Raw genomic sequence first — 12,699 nt, 5'->3', positions numbered from 1 at the left:
CATCCCCAGACCCATTATAGCCAAGATTCTTAATTATCGTGACAGGGACCTCATTCTTCGCCTGTCGCGGGAGAAAAGGGAGCTGCGACTGGAGTCAGGATCATGTCATCAGGATCTTCCCAGAATTTTCTGTGGCGGTACAGCAGGAGAGATGCCAATTTCTTGGCATCAAGAAAATGCTCATGGAACGCAATGTACCGTACGCCATCTTATTCCCGGCTCGTCTCAAGCTCACTCATAATGGGAAATTGTACTTTTTCACTGTCCCGGACGAGGCAGTGAAATTCATTGAGATGCAAATACCGCTTAGGGCTCTGGAGAAGACTGAGTGGATGCTACTTAACTGTGATTGACGCGGACTGTGGACACTTATTGAACTTGTTTACTCAATCTGCACTGTGGTACTGGTAAGGCTGCTCTGTTTAATGTGACGCTCTGCCCCTGCAGTCCTTGCATGCTGCAGCGCTTGTGCACACATCCTCACAACGCACTTCACAGAGCTGGTCTCACACTGTTCTGTTGTCCTACCTCAATTTCTGTTCTCCTATCATTCAGGTCCTTTATCTCTCAGTTATATACTCCGTTCCCCGCATTTGGGATGCGGGATGTACGATATTTGACTGTCGAAACTGTTTATGTCTATTTCGGAACCACGGAGGCTCATGTGCGGTCCCCGATTACCCGCTTAGCAGGCGGGGCCTGTGCCGCGAGTCCGCCACCACTGCTCGTTTTGCAACTGAGCCATTTGGCTCCAAGCGTGCTGGTGCACGGCAACGGCGCACCCCATTGCGATTGCCGTGTTTTTTCTCATTTTTTTGGTGTGTGTTGGTCCCAGTTGGGCCTCGGGGAAAATTGGGCCAGGATGGGGACGGTCCAACTGTGCGTTGTTAGGGGTGGGTGATCTTTACACTGCTGATCCACGGTTAGTGGTGAGGATGGGGGGTGGGAAAGGGGTTGTTTTACAAAAAGGCACACAAGGTTTCACAGCGCGCATGCTGAAGGGCCCCACGCCCACTTGCTGTTCCAACACTGAGAGCTCATGCCATCACGGGAGCTGGGATGTTCACTGATTTATGGGTACTGTGTCTGTAGATACCTACCTCTGACATGGCTACAATCATAATGTCCTGGAACATTTGGGGGCTGAGCAACCACACAAAGGCCCGCAAGATTGTTGCATATGCTAACAGACACAACTGTAAGATATTGCTTTTACAAGAGACACACTGCGATGGCCTCATTCCGAGAGCTGTTGCCCCATCATGGGGTTCTGCAAGGTTCTTTACTTCTTACTCCACACAATCTAGGGGAGTTCTCACAATGATCCACAAATCAATTAAGTTTGTGCTGCATAAAAGCTATGTTGATCCCGAGGGCCGGTATGTTATAATACACTGCACACTGGTCAATAAAGAGTACCTGCTGGTTAACACTTACTGTCCCAATGTAGATTCTCCGGAATTCTTTGATACTGTAACTACCATACTGCTGGGCTTCGTGGGAGTGCAGATCATATGGGGGGGACCTGAACCTTATACTCGACACGGCCCTGGACAGAACTGCTACTGCACCCAGAGCCCTGTCTAGCACGGCGTGCAGGCTGCATGGCCACATGCAGTCGCTTTATATTTGCGACGCCTGGAGAACACCACCCCCAGCAGCGGGACTACACTTATTACTCATCTGTACATGATAGTTCGACCAGGATAGATCTGTTTTTGGTCTCGAGAGATGCTATGGGTAAGGTGGAGGATACACGCATTTTGCCCCGCACATTCTCGGATCATTCTCCGATCATACTGTCCTTAGGGCTGGGAATTCCCATCCCAACACTCTGCACCTGGCGCTTTAAGTGCGAAGCTCTAAAAACATTGTGTTTAAATCTGAGATTTTAGCGGACATTGAGTCCTTCTTTGAGCTTAACTCTCTTCAAGACACAACCGCCGTGGTCAGATGGGAGGCGTTTAAGGTTTACATAAGGGGCATGTCTATTTCCCGAGAGGCAGGGGTGTTGAAAGCTATTAGGGCCTCCCTTGGACGATCTGAGGCCAAACTGAAAAGGTTGGAGCAATGTTGCTCCTCCGGATCTGACCCCACTACTCTGGCCCAAATCTCTGACGAGCTCCAGGTGTTCAACAGTTTAGCAACCAGTGAAGTTCATTATTTCAGCCGCCCGCAGGCCGCTAGGAAATATGGAGAGGGGGACAGACCCGGCAAGACACTTGCGACACTTATGAGGGGGGAAATGGGCCTCACGCAGATCACTTCCATAAAAGATCAGAACGGTGCGCTCAATGGGCGGACCATCGAATACTTATTCACCGAGTTCTATAGATCCCTTTATTCGCAGCCCGTAGAGCACACTGAACAACATATGCGAGAACTCCTTGACCAGATCCCCACCACAGAAATTTCCCCACAGACCCGAGACCAGCTTGATACCCCGCTCACGCTAGACGAGATAGTATCGGCTATATCAGACTTGCCCATAGGCAAGGCGCCGGGACCTGACGGCCTCACGGCGGACTTCTATCGAAAGCATGTGGCTATTCTGGCCCCCCGGCTGTTGGAGGTATGGAATGAGGCACTCCGAGCCACTATCCTTCCCCCTTCCATGCGGGAAGCGGCCATCACGGTACTGTTCAAACCAGGTAAACCTGAGGACGAGTGTGGGTCCCATAGACCTCTCTCCCTCATGAACCTAGATACAAAGATCTTTGCTAAGATCATTGCTAACCGCTTTCTGCCCATCATGACGCACTTGGTACAAGAGGACCAAGCAGGCTATGTCCCCGGTAGGTCCACCTCCCATAACATCAGGAGACTATTTAATGTCATGTCCCATATAGACCAAGACGTCCAGGCCGTAGCCGTTACGCTGGACGCTCAGAAGGCCTTCGACATGGTCTCCTGGAAATATATGTGGCTGGTCCTCGAAACAATGGGCGTCGGCCCTAACATGATAGGGTTCATTAAACTCTTGTACACTTCCCCTGTTGCGCGGGTACGAGTCAACTCACTAACATCCGAGATGTTCACTCTATTCAGAGGCACCAGACAGGGCTGCCCCTTCTCCCCGATCCTTTTCGCATTGGTGATAGAACCGATGGCGGACTTTATCCGAGCACGGCACGCGCGTAAAGGAGTACGATTGGTTGACGAGCCTGAAATATTATCCCTGTATGCTGACGATGTCCTATTATATGTCAGAGACCCCACAGCCCATCTGGATCCCATACTGAGAGACATCACCCGGATTGGCACCCACTCCGGATTTACGATTAATTATTCCAAATCGGAGATTTTCCCGCTCACTAAAGCTACACGGCAGCCCACCACCGAGTATCCCCTGCGCTGGGCCCCTGAGGGTGTGAGATACCTAGGGGGGCAGATGTCCCTCACTAAGCCCACTCTGCTTGCCGATAACTACTCAGCTGCAGCACGAACAGTTGAGACAAAACTTTCACGTTGGCGCACCCTCCCGTTGTCCGTCGCTGGTCGTCTATCCCTTATTAAAATGATCTTGCTCCCTAAGCTCTTATACACCTTTTGCAACATTCCTATATGGCCCGGGAGGGCTTACTTCACTAAATTGCATAAGCTCTGCGTGCAATTTCTCTGGCATTCCGGTGCACAAAAAGTGGACTGACATGGCACTCTCATACAGATGGGGTGGTATTGCTGCTCCGGACCTGGAACTATACTGGATCATGGCCCAGGCCCAGCATGCTACTCATTGGTACCCGGGTTCCCCTGTGCGCCCACATGTCAAACTGGAACGGCTTGCCTCCGCTGGTATCAACTTAATGTCCCTGATACTACACCGACACTACACATCTGATTCCCCCGTTGACCCCATTGCTGCGACCCTGTATGCCTGGTCACGTCTACTACACTCGACAAGTGGGCCCTCCCCATATTACAAATGGCTTCCCGTGTGGGCTTTTCCGGGCCTGGAACCCACACTTGATATCGCTTTGGCGCTGGGGTGCGCTGGGGTATCGGGCCCTGTCCGACTTCTATCCCGAGGGCAAATTCATAGGCCCCCAGACCTGGAGGCCGGGGCACACCAGATCTCCCCTAGAGACTCTCCAATACTACAGGCTTCGCGCCGCGTTCCGCACCATGTGGCCCTCCTTTCCGGATGAGCCCCCAGACAACCCGGCGATAGCCTACATCGCCAACTCGGGCGGTGCACGCGGCGTTGTCTCTTCGCTGTATCAAATCCTACTAGATATCATCCCCATTCCTACTCTTAGGGCGCGCGGCGGATGGTCAGCTGAACTGGGTCTAGAAATTTCTGATGAATTGTGGGAGGATATGTGCTGCCACACACAAAAAGTGTCTCTCAATTTCCGTTTTCGTGCCATGCAATACAAGCTCCTCAATAGGCTTTACTATACGCCACGCAGGACATCGGGGTTTGCTCGCTCTGAGGTGCACCTCTGCCCGCGCTGTAGGGCGGTGGATGCTGATCACTTGCATATGTTCTGGACCTGTAACAAACTGTCCGGTTTCTGGGACAGTGTCCTCCATACACTGAGTGCGGTAACTGAAACTGTAATTGATCCCGATCCCTTGGTGGTTCTGTTAGGAGTCTGGGGGTCTGACGAAACTAAGCGTTTGAAAAAGTTTTTGAATATAAGCTGCATGATTGCCAAAAAATGTATACTTCAGAACTGGAAGCGCTCCTCCCCACCGGCCTCTCAGAAATGGCTGGGTATGCTCACGTGGTCGTGGAACTGTGAGGAGGAATACCTGTCAATGCTGCCCGCCCAGTCTCGCCCCAGGAACTTCTGGAGCAAATTTAACACATATCTCAACAATCAAAGTGAGAACACGCCCAGCTCTGGCTTATCTCTGGTCTCTACTCATGCACCGTGATTATTGCTGTGTATTTCTGTATTGTTGATGCTCTATATCCACTGTTGGAACTGTATTCTGTAACCATTACGATGTTTTATGCTATGCTTGCTTTAATTACTTGTTGCCTTGACGTATGTGCCTTGTGAACCTCTGCCGACAAAAAAAGATTAAAAAAAAAAAAAAGAAAGTGTACATAGTGACCTACATGCACACATTTTGCGGTATCAAAGACACAAGTGTGGCAAGCACTTTTGGCGCAAATATAAAAACAAAGGCAAATACTACACCAAATGCCGCTTTGGTTTCCCTAGACCAGTTTCAGCAAAAGGACAAGTAAACAGCTTCCTGTCTTCTGTTAGACACAGTGTGAAAGGCAAATTGCCTAAGAACACATACTTCATAAAAAGAACCAAAGCATCAAAGTACATCAATGAATACAATGCAATCATTGCCCTCGTATGGAATGCAAACATAGATATGCAGTACATTGCAGACAATTCCACTGCAGTTGTGCAAAATGTCACAGCCTACTTAACCAAAGCAGAGAAAAGAGATCTGAAAGACCTCTGGGATGATATATCATCTGTCAAAACACTGTCACAAAAATTATAAAGCTTTTCATTAAAATGCTCTCCCACAGAGAATGTGGATTCTATGAATCCACAGACCATTTAACCGGCACCGCCTTGTATGGGAAATCTGAAAACATAGTCTGGCTAAACCTTGGCCCAGCTGCATCCAGAAAAAGAGTTCTCAAATCGTACCAAGAAACAGAAACAATAGAGAAAAATGGTCCCAACAGCCAGGCCATTTTGAAAAACAACTTATTGGACAGATACTACCCAAACAGGAGTACTGCTTTGGAAACCATGTGCCTATACCACATAGTTCAAAACTTCTCATACAAAAATAATATTAAACCAGATGAGATAAAAGGTAAATACATAGTCAAAAGTTGTGTATGCAGCATGGTTAAACATATGAGGCTATCATTAAAAACTCCTCAACATAGAGAACTTTACGACATGTCCCTACTGCTACTTTTTAAACCATGAAGAAAAGAAAAAGATTTATTGGAAACCCATGTCTCCTGTGAAGATGCTTTCAATGCAAGTGAAAGCACTATAACAGATATAAACTTTACCCAGTACAAAAACATTTTGTACAATGAACACCAACAAGAAGAAGAACTTCAAGTACAACTAAATGTAGACACTCCTGAGAGCAGTCAACCTTCCCTTGCAGGAAGCTAAGAACCACTTGGACAGCCACGCATAGCAAATGAGGCAGAATTAGCCATGACTGAAGTAGAAAACACCATGTGTCAGTATGAGCAATCTGAAGAAAACTTTGCTCTACTGAAATCACAACTAAACAATGAGCAGCGTAGCATTTTTCTAGAAGTAACTAAAGAAAGTGAACATGGTGTGCAGGACGAAACTAAAACTTGTACCTGACAAAACTATAAACCTGTACTCCTGTATGTAATTGGTCAAGCTGGTTCAGGCAAAACATTCTTAATAAAAATCATCAGCAAGTTCCTCCAACAATTGACAAACAACAAGCTTTCAGCTGTTGTAACTGTCCCCACAGGTTCAGCTGCCTACAACAGAGGCAGTGTTACTTTACACTGATTGCTACTCCTTCCAGTAGAACCCCAAAACAAATTAGACTACTACAAACTTTCAGAAGAAGCTTCTATGGAGAAATGCAGAGTTTTGAAACACATGAAAAGGTGCCTAATAGATTAGGCGAGTAGGGTCTCCAACCTAATGTTGGCTTTGATTCACCTCAGATTGCAAGAGGTCCTTAAAACAGACTACAAAGAACTCTTTGGAGGAAAACACATTATTGTTTTTGGAGATCTTCTTCAATTAACACTAGTGAAAGGTGAACCTATTTTTCAAACCTTAGGACACAAACTGTGCCGTAAGACACTTGGCAGCAAAGGAAATGTAAATCTCTGGCAACATTTCCAATACTGAGAACTAACTGAAACCATGTGTCAGTCTGAGGACCTCACCTATGCCAACATTTTGAAAAGCATTCGGAGTGGTGTGCTTTCTAAGGAAGCACAGCCTATCTTAAATAGCAGATGCACCATGAGCTATACAAGCATAACACATATGCTACTGATGTCATGGAACAATTGCACACAAAAATGTAAACTGTATGTCCTTAATGCCAACTCTAGCAAGCTCTGCACAATTCAATGAAACAATGTTGAAAAAAGAAATGCAATCACTAGTGCAAATTTAGTACATAGACAAACTGGAAGTGCACGGTATGACAGTACCTATGTGACAGCAAGCCACAGCACGACTAAATACCTTTGAATACCCAACAAAACTTATTTGGAGAAAATGTTAACACTGTGTTTAAACTGTAGAGTAATGCTAATGTGTAACCTTGACGTGGAGCAAGGTTTAGTTAATGGAGCACTTGGTACAGTTGTTGGCTTTCAGCATTCAGTTTGTCAACAATCACTTTGACAAACTTTCAGAAGTTAAAAGGATAGGACGCTCAACAGCCCGATTCCCTCTTTTCAAAGACATATATGTACACAGAGAACAGTTTTCTCTGTCTCTAGCACACAGAGTCACTATTCATAAATCTCAAGGTCTAACCCTAGATCAAGCATTGATTGAAATTGGCAGCACAGTCTTTAAAGAAGGCATGAGTTACATAGCACTGTAATGCCTACGTACACTTGAAGGACTTTTTCTATTCAATTTTAATGCAAGTAAAGTCAAGGCTGACATTCCTTGCATCGTAGAGTACAAGAGACTACGTGCACTCTATACAGCCCATCTCAAAATGTACCCTGTTCCTCAAAAGGCAAACGTTGTAAAAGAAAACTAGTGCAAACACAACTTATACATGATCTCCCAACAGCACTCCCAAAGAAATTGAAAGCAGCTGGTACTTTATCAATTACCACAACCACAGAAGGATATACTGAAAAGGCAAATGCATACCCAACTGCACAAACAAAGAGAACTACCTCTTAAAAAAAACATGGACTTCCATTAAATGAGTCAGACACAGAACTGTCTGTCCCATTCAAATTTTCCAACACAACTGGTGTAAATGTCTATGCAAATGTAGCAATCAATGTTCTATTCCAATTGCCACCAATTGTTGAAAACATGTACTTAAATGGCGTGGACCAATTGTGTTTGCAAATGCTACTCCTTCACAGAAATGCAACCAACAATCCTCAGAACACTTACAGTGTCACAGGAATAAGGCAGGAATTTGGACTACTGTGCGGGAATGGTGAGATTCACTATAAACACTCAAGAAGATCTACCAGAATTTCTAATGTACTTACTGCAAGTACTGGAAAGCAAAAACATACCTATGATATGTGGAAACATACATGCACTCTCTGCAGCCATGTGGTGCAGCAACAAGTCCCTAACAAGCGCTTTGTTTATGTATTTATACCTAACTGTGAATCCATTCCATTTCAGCAACTGGTACAAAATGCAAACCATGGCATATTATGTACTACTTGCAATTCAGACAATTGTTCCACCTTACAGAAACAATCACATAGCCAAAACATAATAGTGATGCTTTTATGATACAATGCTTCACACAGGGACAAGTATCACTTGGCAAGAAAACCTTCACAGCAGTAGGCATAATCTACCACAAGGGCTTCACAACCAGTGCAGGTCACTATACCGTGCACATTAAAAAGAAATCTGGGTGGTTTCAATGCAATGGTACTTCCGTTACTCTTAAGCAGAGATTACCAGCAAATCTTACAAATGCCTACTGAATATTCATGAAACCAAAATGTACTCACTGATCGCCAAAAGTAGCATAACTTACTGCCCGATACCCTCCATCACATATATAATTGCAGAAGGAAAACTTTGCATGCAGGAACTGGCCCATGAAGACATCAGTTGCGCTGCTATACATTTTTTTCTCCAATGACCTAATGATTATAGTCACAGAAACAACAACTGTACAAACGGTCTACAAACTGTCCTCAATGAATGTTCTTGAAGACATACCCTGCAATACTGGAAATCTGTATACAGTTAGAATACGCCAATTGGCATCTAACCACAACCATAATACTACAAAATTACTTCCCATTACTACACAATTTGAAATCCACCAGCAAAAATGAAAGTTCTTCTGAGGAAAACCTTCAACACTTATTAAGTATAAACAACCAGAATCACTGCACCCGCAGTACTGCAATTTTACTTCCAGCAGTCAAACTTCCAAAATCAACCTACAGCAATCACAGTGCTACAAGCATACCCTAAACAACTTTCAAACTAGCAGCAGTTAGAATACACCAACAGGTATCTAACTGCCCCCACAATCCTGCAATATTAGTTTGCAATACCACAGTACTTACAAAACACCAACAGCAAGCAAAGGCATAAACAAATGCTGCTAAAAAGAGGAAACAGATAAACAGTTAGAATATGCCAACTGGTATATAAGTGCAATCGTAGTACCACCACTTCCAAAAGGAAAATCATACACCATTTCAATTCCTCTTACTACAGCAGTGCTTATAAGCAGAAGACCACATAGATATGCACCTTAAACATTGCTGTAAGTAGTGCACACATCAATGAAACAGAGTGTGCCACATAACCACAAAAGAACGTAGAAGGGATTTTTAATCCTGCATGGATTTATTTTCCAACAGACCCAATGATTATGCAAAAAAAAATAGGAAATGAGAACATTACACAGTACACTTGTTCAAAGCATAGTACTTGTGAATTACTAATTATGAGGGTCCACAAAGTACACAAATGTCTGCAATGGTATTCAATACGACATTATGAAGTACTTACCCTAACATTTTATGTTTTCTTTTATCACAGATAATGAAACAACGATTTCTCATGCTTTTCCACATGCCACAATATTCGAATCTGCTATTTCCACTTGAACAGTATTCTGCACTGCAAAAGGTGCACAGTGCCTCAGCAATACATACAGTGAGTATACAATTATTAGTGACATGCTTCTTTGTAATCTGCAAATTGAATTTTATACACATATTTGTGCAATCCATATGCCAGTGTCACAATCTTGAGTGTATGCCATATTATGCTGCGGTAGTTGGGGCTAGGCCCTAGACTCTTGTGGGTATGGCCTGCTATCTCGGGCCTCTGGCCATGCACCCAAGAGTCTAGGGCCCGGCCACAACCACTGCAGCATAATACAGCCATGCACGCAAACACCTGCCCACTGACCACAAACCACACACATAATGCAGCTGCCTGAGGCCCTATCCACTTCAGTTGATATACTGTTACAGTACCTCCAGCCAGTGGACAGACTCTTGGCTGCATGGCCTCTGGACATGTGCCCAAGACTCTACTGACTGCCCAAAACCAATACAGCATAAGAAAGTGAAGTACCCAAGAACCTGCCCAGTGGCCAACACCACTAGAGGTTTCTAGACTCCCCCTTGGCTACCTTTCCCTCTCCTTCCTCCTCTTCTGCCCCCCTCAGGCTTCTTCTACACCTCTGCAGGGCGTACATCTGATTTGTACCCCTCCCCAGAAGTCTTTCAAGGATGGCAAGCTTCTCCATATTGCTACTCTTAACTCTCGCTCAGCTGTCAAACACTCCTCTGACATCTGTCGCCTCCTGGAAGAACTTGACCTTGATATCTTCGGTTTCACAGAGACATGGTTCATGGCCAGCTCTGTCACAAGCTTTGACACTCTCCTCCCTGATGGCTACAAGATCCTTTCCGCGCCCAGGTCCAACTGTTCCGGAGGGGGTGTAGCCCTGATCTTCCCTGAGTGAATTCCTGCCTCTGTCATTCCTACGCAGGCCTACTCCTCTTTCGAATGCCTCTTCTGCTGGCTCTCTCTCTCTCCTAGCCATGCCCTTACTGTGGCTACCATCTATCGGCCACCTGGACAAATCTCCTCCTTCCTCTCTGAGTGGACTGACCTCTCCTCTTCCCTCCTGGTCTCCACCACTCAACTCCTCCTCCTTGGAGCCTTCCTCTGGACTCTTTCACGACTTCTGTGAATCTCTCTCACTCTTTATTCTCCCTTCTGGCCCGCCTCACTCTGCAGGGCACACTCTGGATGTTCTGATCTCTTCATACCTTCCCCTTGCTATCGCTCTCACCACTCCTCTCTCCTGGAGTGATCATCTCCTCATTTCCTCCCAGCTCACCCTCTCCACCCCTAAGGCCAAGCCACCTCCAGCACTGCCACCCACCTACTCGGTTATCTGAACCATGAAGTGTGTGTCAGTTGAGGATTTCGCCGCCACTTTCTCACCACTCCTTCCCCCTTTAGCTGATTCACACCCTGACACAGCCCTTACTATGCTCCACTATGCTATATCTGATACTCTTGATGGTCCTGCCTACGTCATGAGAATCTACTTGAAGCCCAAAGCCAAGTGCAACTCATGCTACGACTCAGACCTCGTCTGCCTCAAATGCGAGTGCAGGGTAGCTGAGAGGAAATGGCGTGCTTCAGGTACATCCTGTGACAAACTGTCCTGCCGGCTGCTCCAAAGGCAATACCGGCTTTCTGTCCACACCAAGAAGAGAGCTCATATCCAAGCCCGCGTCTCTGCGGCATCTAACAACTCGGCCAAACTCTTTAAAATATGCAGGGAACTGGCCAATACTTCTGCAGTCTCTACCTCTCCTGTCCCCTCCCAAGCTCTCTGGACAGCTCTGGCTTCTCATTTCATCTCTAAAACTCAGGACATCCTTTCCTCCCTGCTCTTCCTCTGGACTTTGTTTGGCCACCTCCCATCCCTCCTTCTCTGCCTTTCCCCTCTTCTCCCCAGACGAGGTTTCTAGACAAGTCCGATCTATGAAATGATTTCTGCAACCACTCCTTCACCACTGGAGTCTTCCCTTCCGCGGTGAAGCACTCCCTTGTGCACCATCTTCTTAAGAAACCCTCTGCTGAACAGTCCGGCGCGGCTAACAATCTCCATCACTCCTTTCCTGGCCAAACTCCTGGAAAAGCTGCTTAATCTTCACATTGAATCTGTTGGTTGTCTCTATGACCATCAGTCTGGCTTCAGAGCTGCCAGAAGCACGGAAACTGCTCTGCTGATCATCCTTGAAGACCTGCTCTCCAACCATGATTTCAACACTCCCTGTGTCTTCATCTTACTTGATCTCTCTTCTGCCACTGACACGGTCAATCATGCCATACTGCTCAACCATCTCCGCTATAACCTGGGTTTCGCTGATCAGGCCCTGGCTTGGCTGACTTCTTTCCTCTCCAATCGACCCGCCCAGGTCCAATATGAGTGCTTCCTCTCCTCTATCTCTACTTGTGGTGTTCCCCAGGGCTCCAACCTCTCTCCCTGGCTGTTCAACCAATACCTTGCACTTCTGGCACCGCATTGCCGCTCTCTGTCCCAACTTTCAGTGCTTTGCGGATGACACTCAGCTTTTTAGGCTACCTTCTGCCACCTCTTCTCCTTTTCTCATCTCCGAGTGTCTGTCTGCTACCCAGGAGTCGTGTGCCGCCAATGATCTCTGCCTTAATGCCAGTAATTCCCCTCATCGGGACACCTGCTCCCTCTTTCTGTGTAACTCTATGGCCAGCCTCTCTTGGCCCTCTTCCTATTCCGACCTGCAAGGCTAAAAACTTCGGTGTCATTTGACTCCACACTTTCCTTCTCTCCTTACATCTCTGACATCTCTAAGAAGCACACTACCAGCTGCACCTACTCAGAGGTATTCTTCCATTCCTCTCCTTCCCCCAGAAACTCACTGTCTCCAGAGCTCTGGTTCTCTCTAGGCACGGCTACTGCAACAGCCTCTTTCTAAATCTGCCTGCTTTTCTC

The sequence above is a fragment of the Ambystoma mexicanum genome, chromosome 10 (assembly GCF_040938575.1).
Source record: "Ambystoma mexicanum isolate Mex_15411 chromosome 10, UKY_AmexF1_1, whole genome shotgun sequence".
Taxonomy (NCBI): Eukaryota; Metazoa; Chordata; class Amphibia; order Caudata; family Ambystomatidae; genus Ambystoma; species Ambystoma mexicanum.
The sequence above is the reverse complement of the archived record's forward strand: the minus strand, read 5'-3'. Positions refer to the sequence as shown.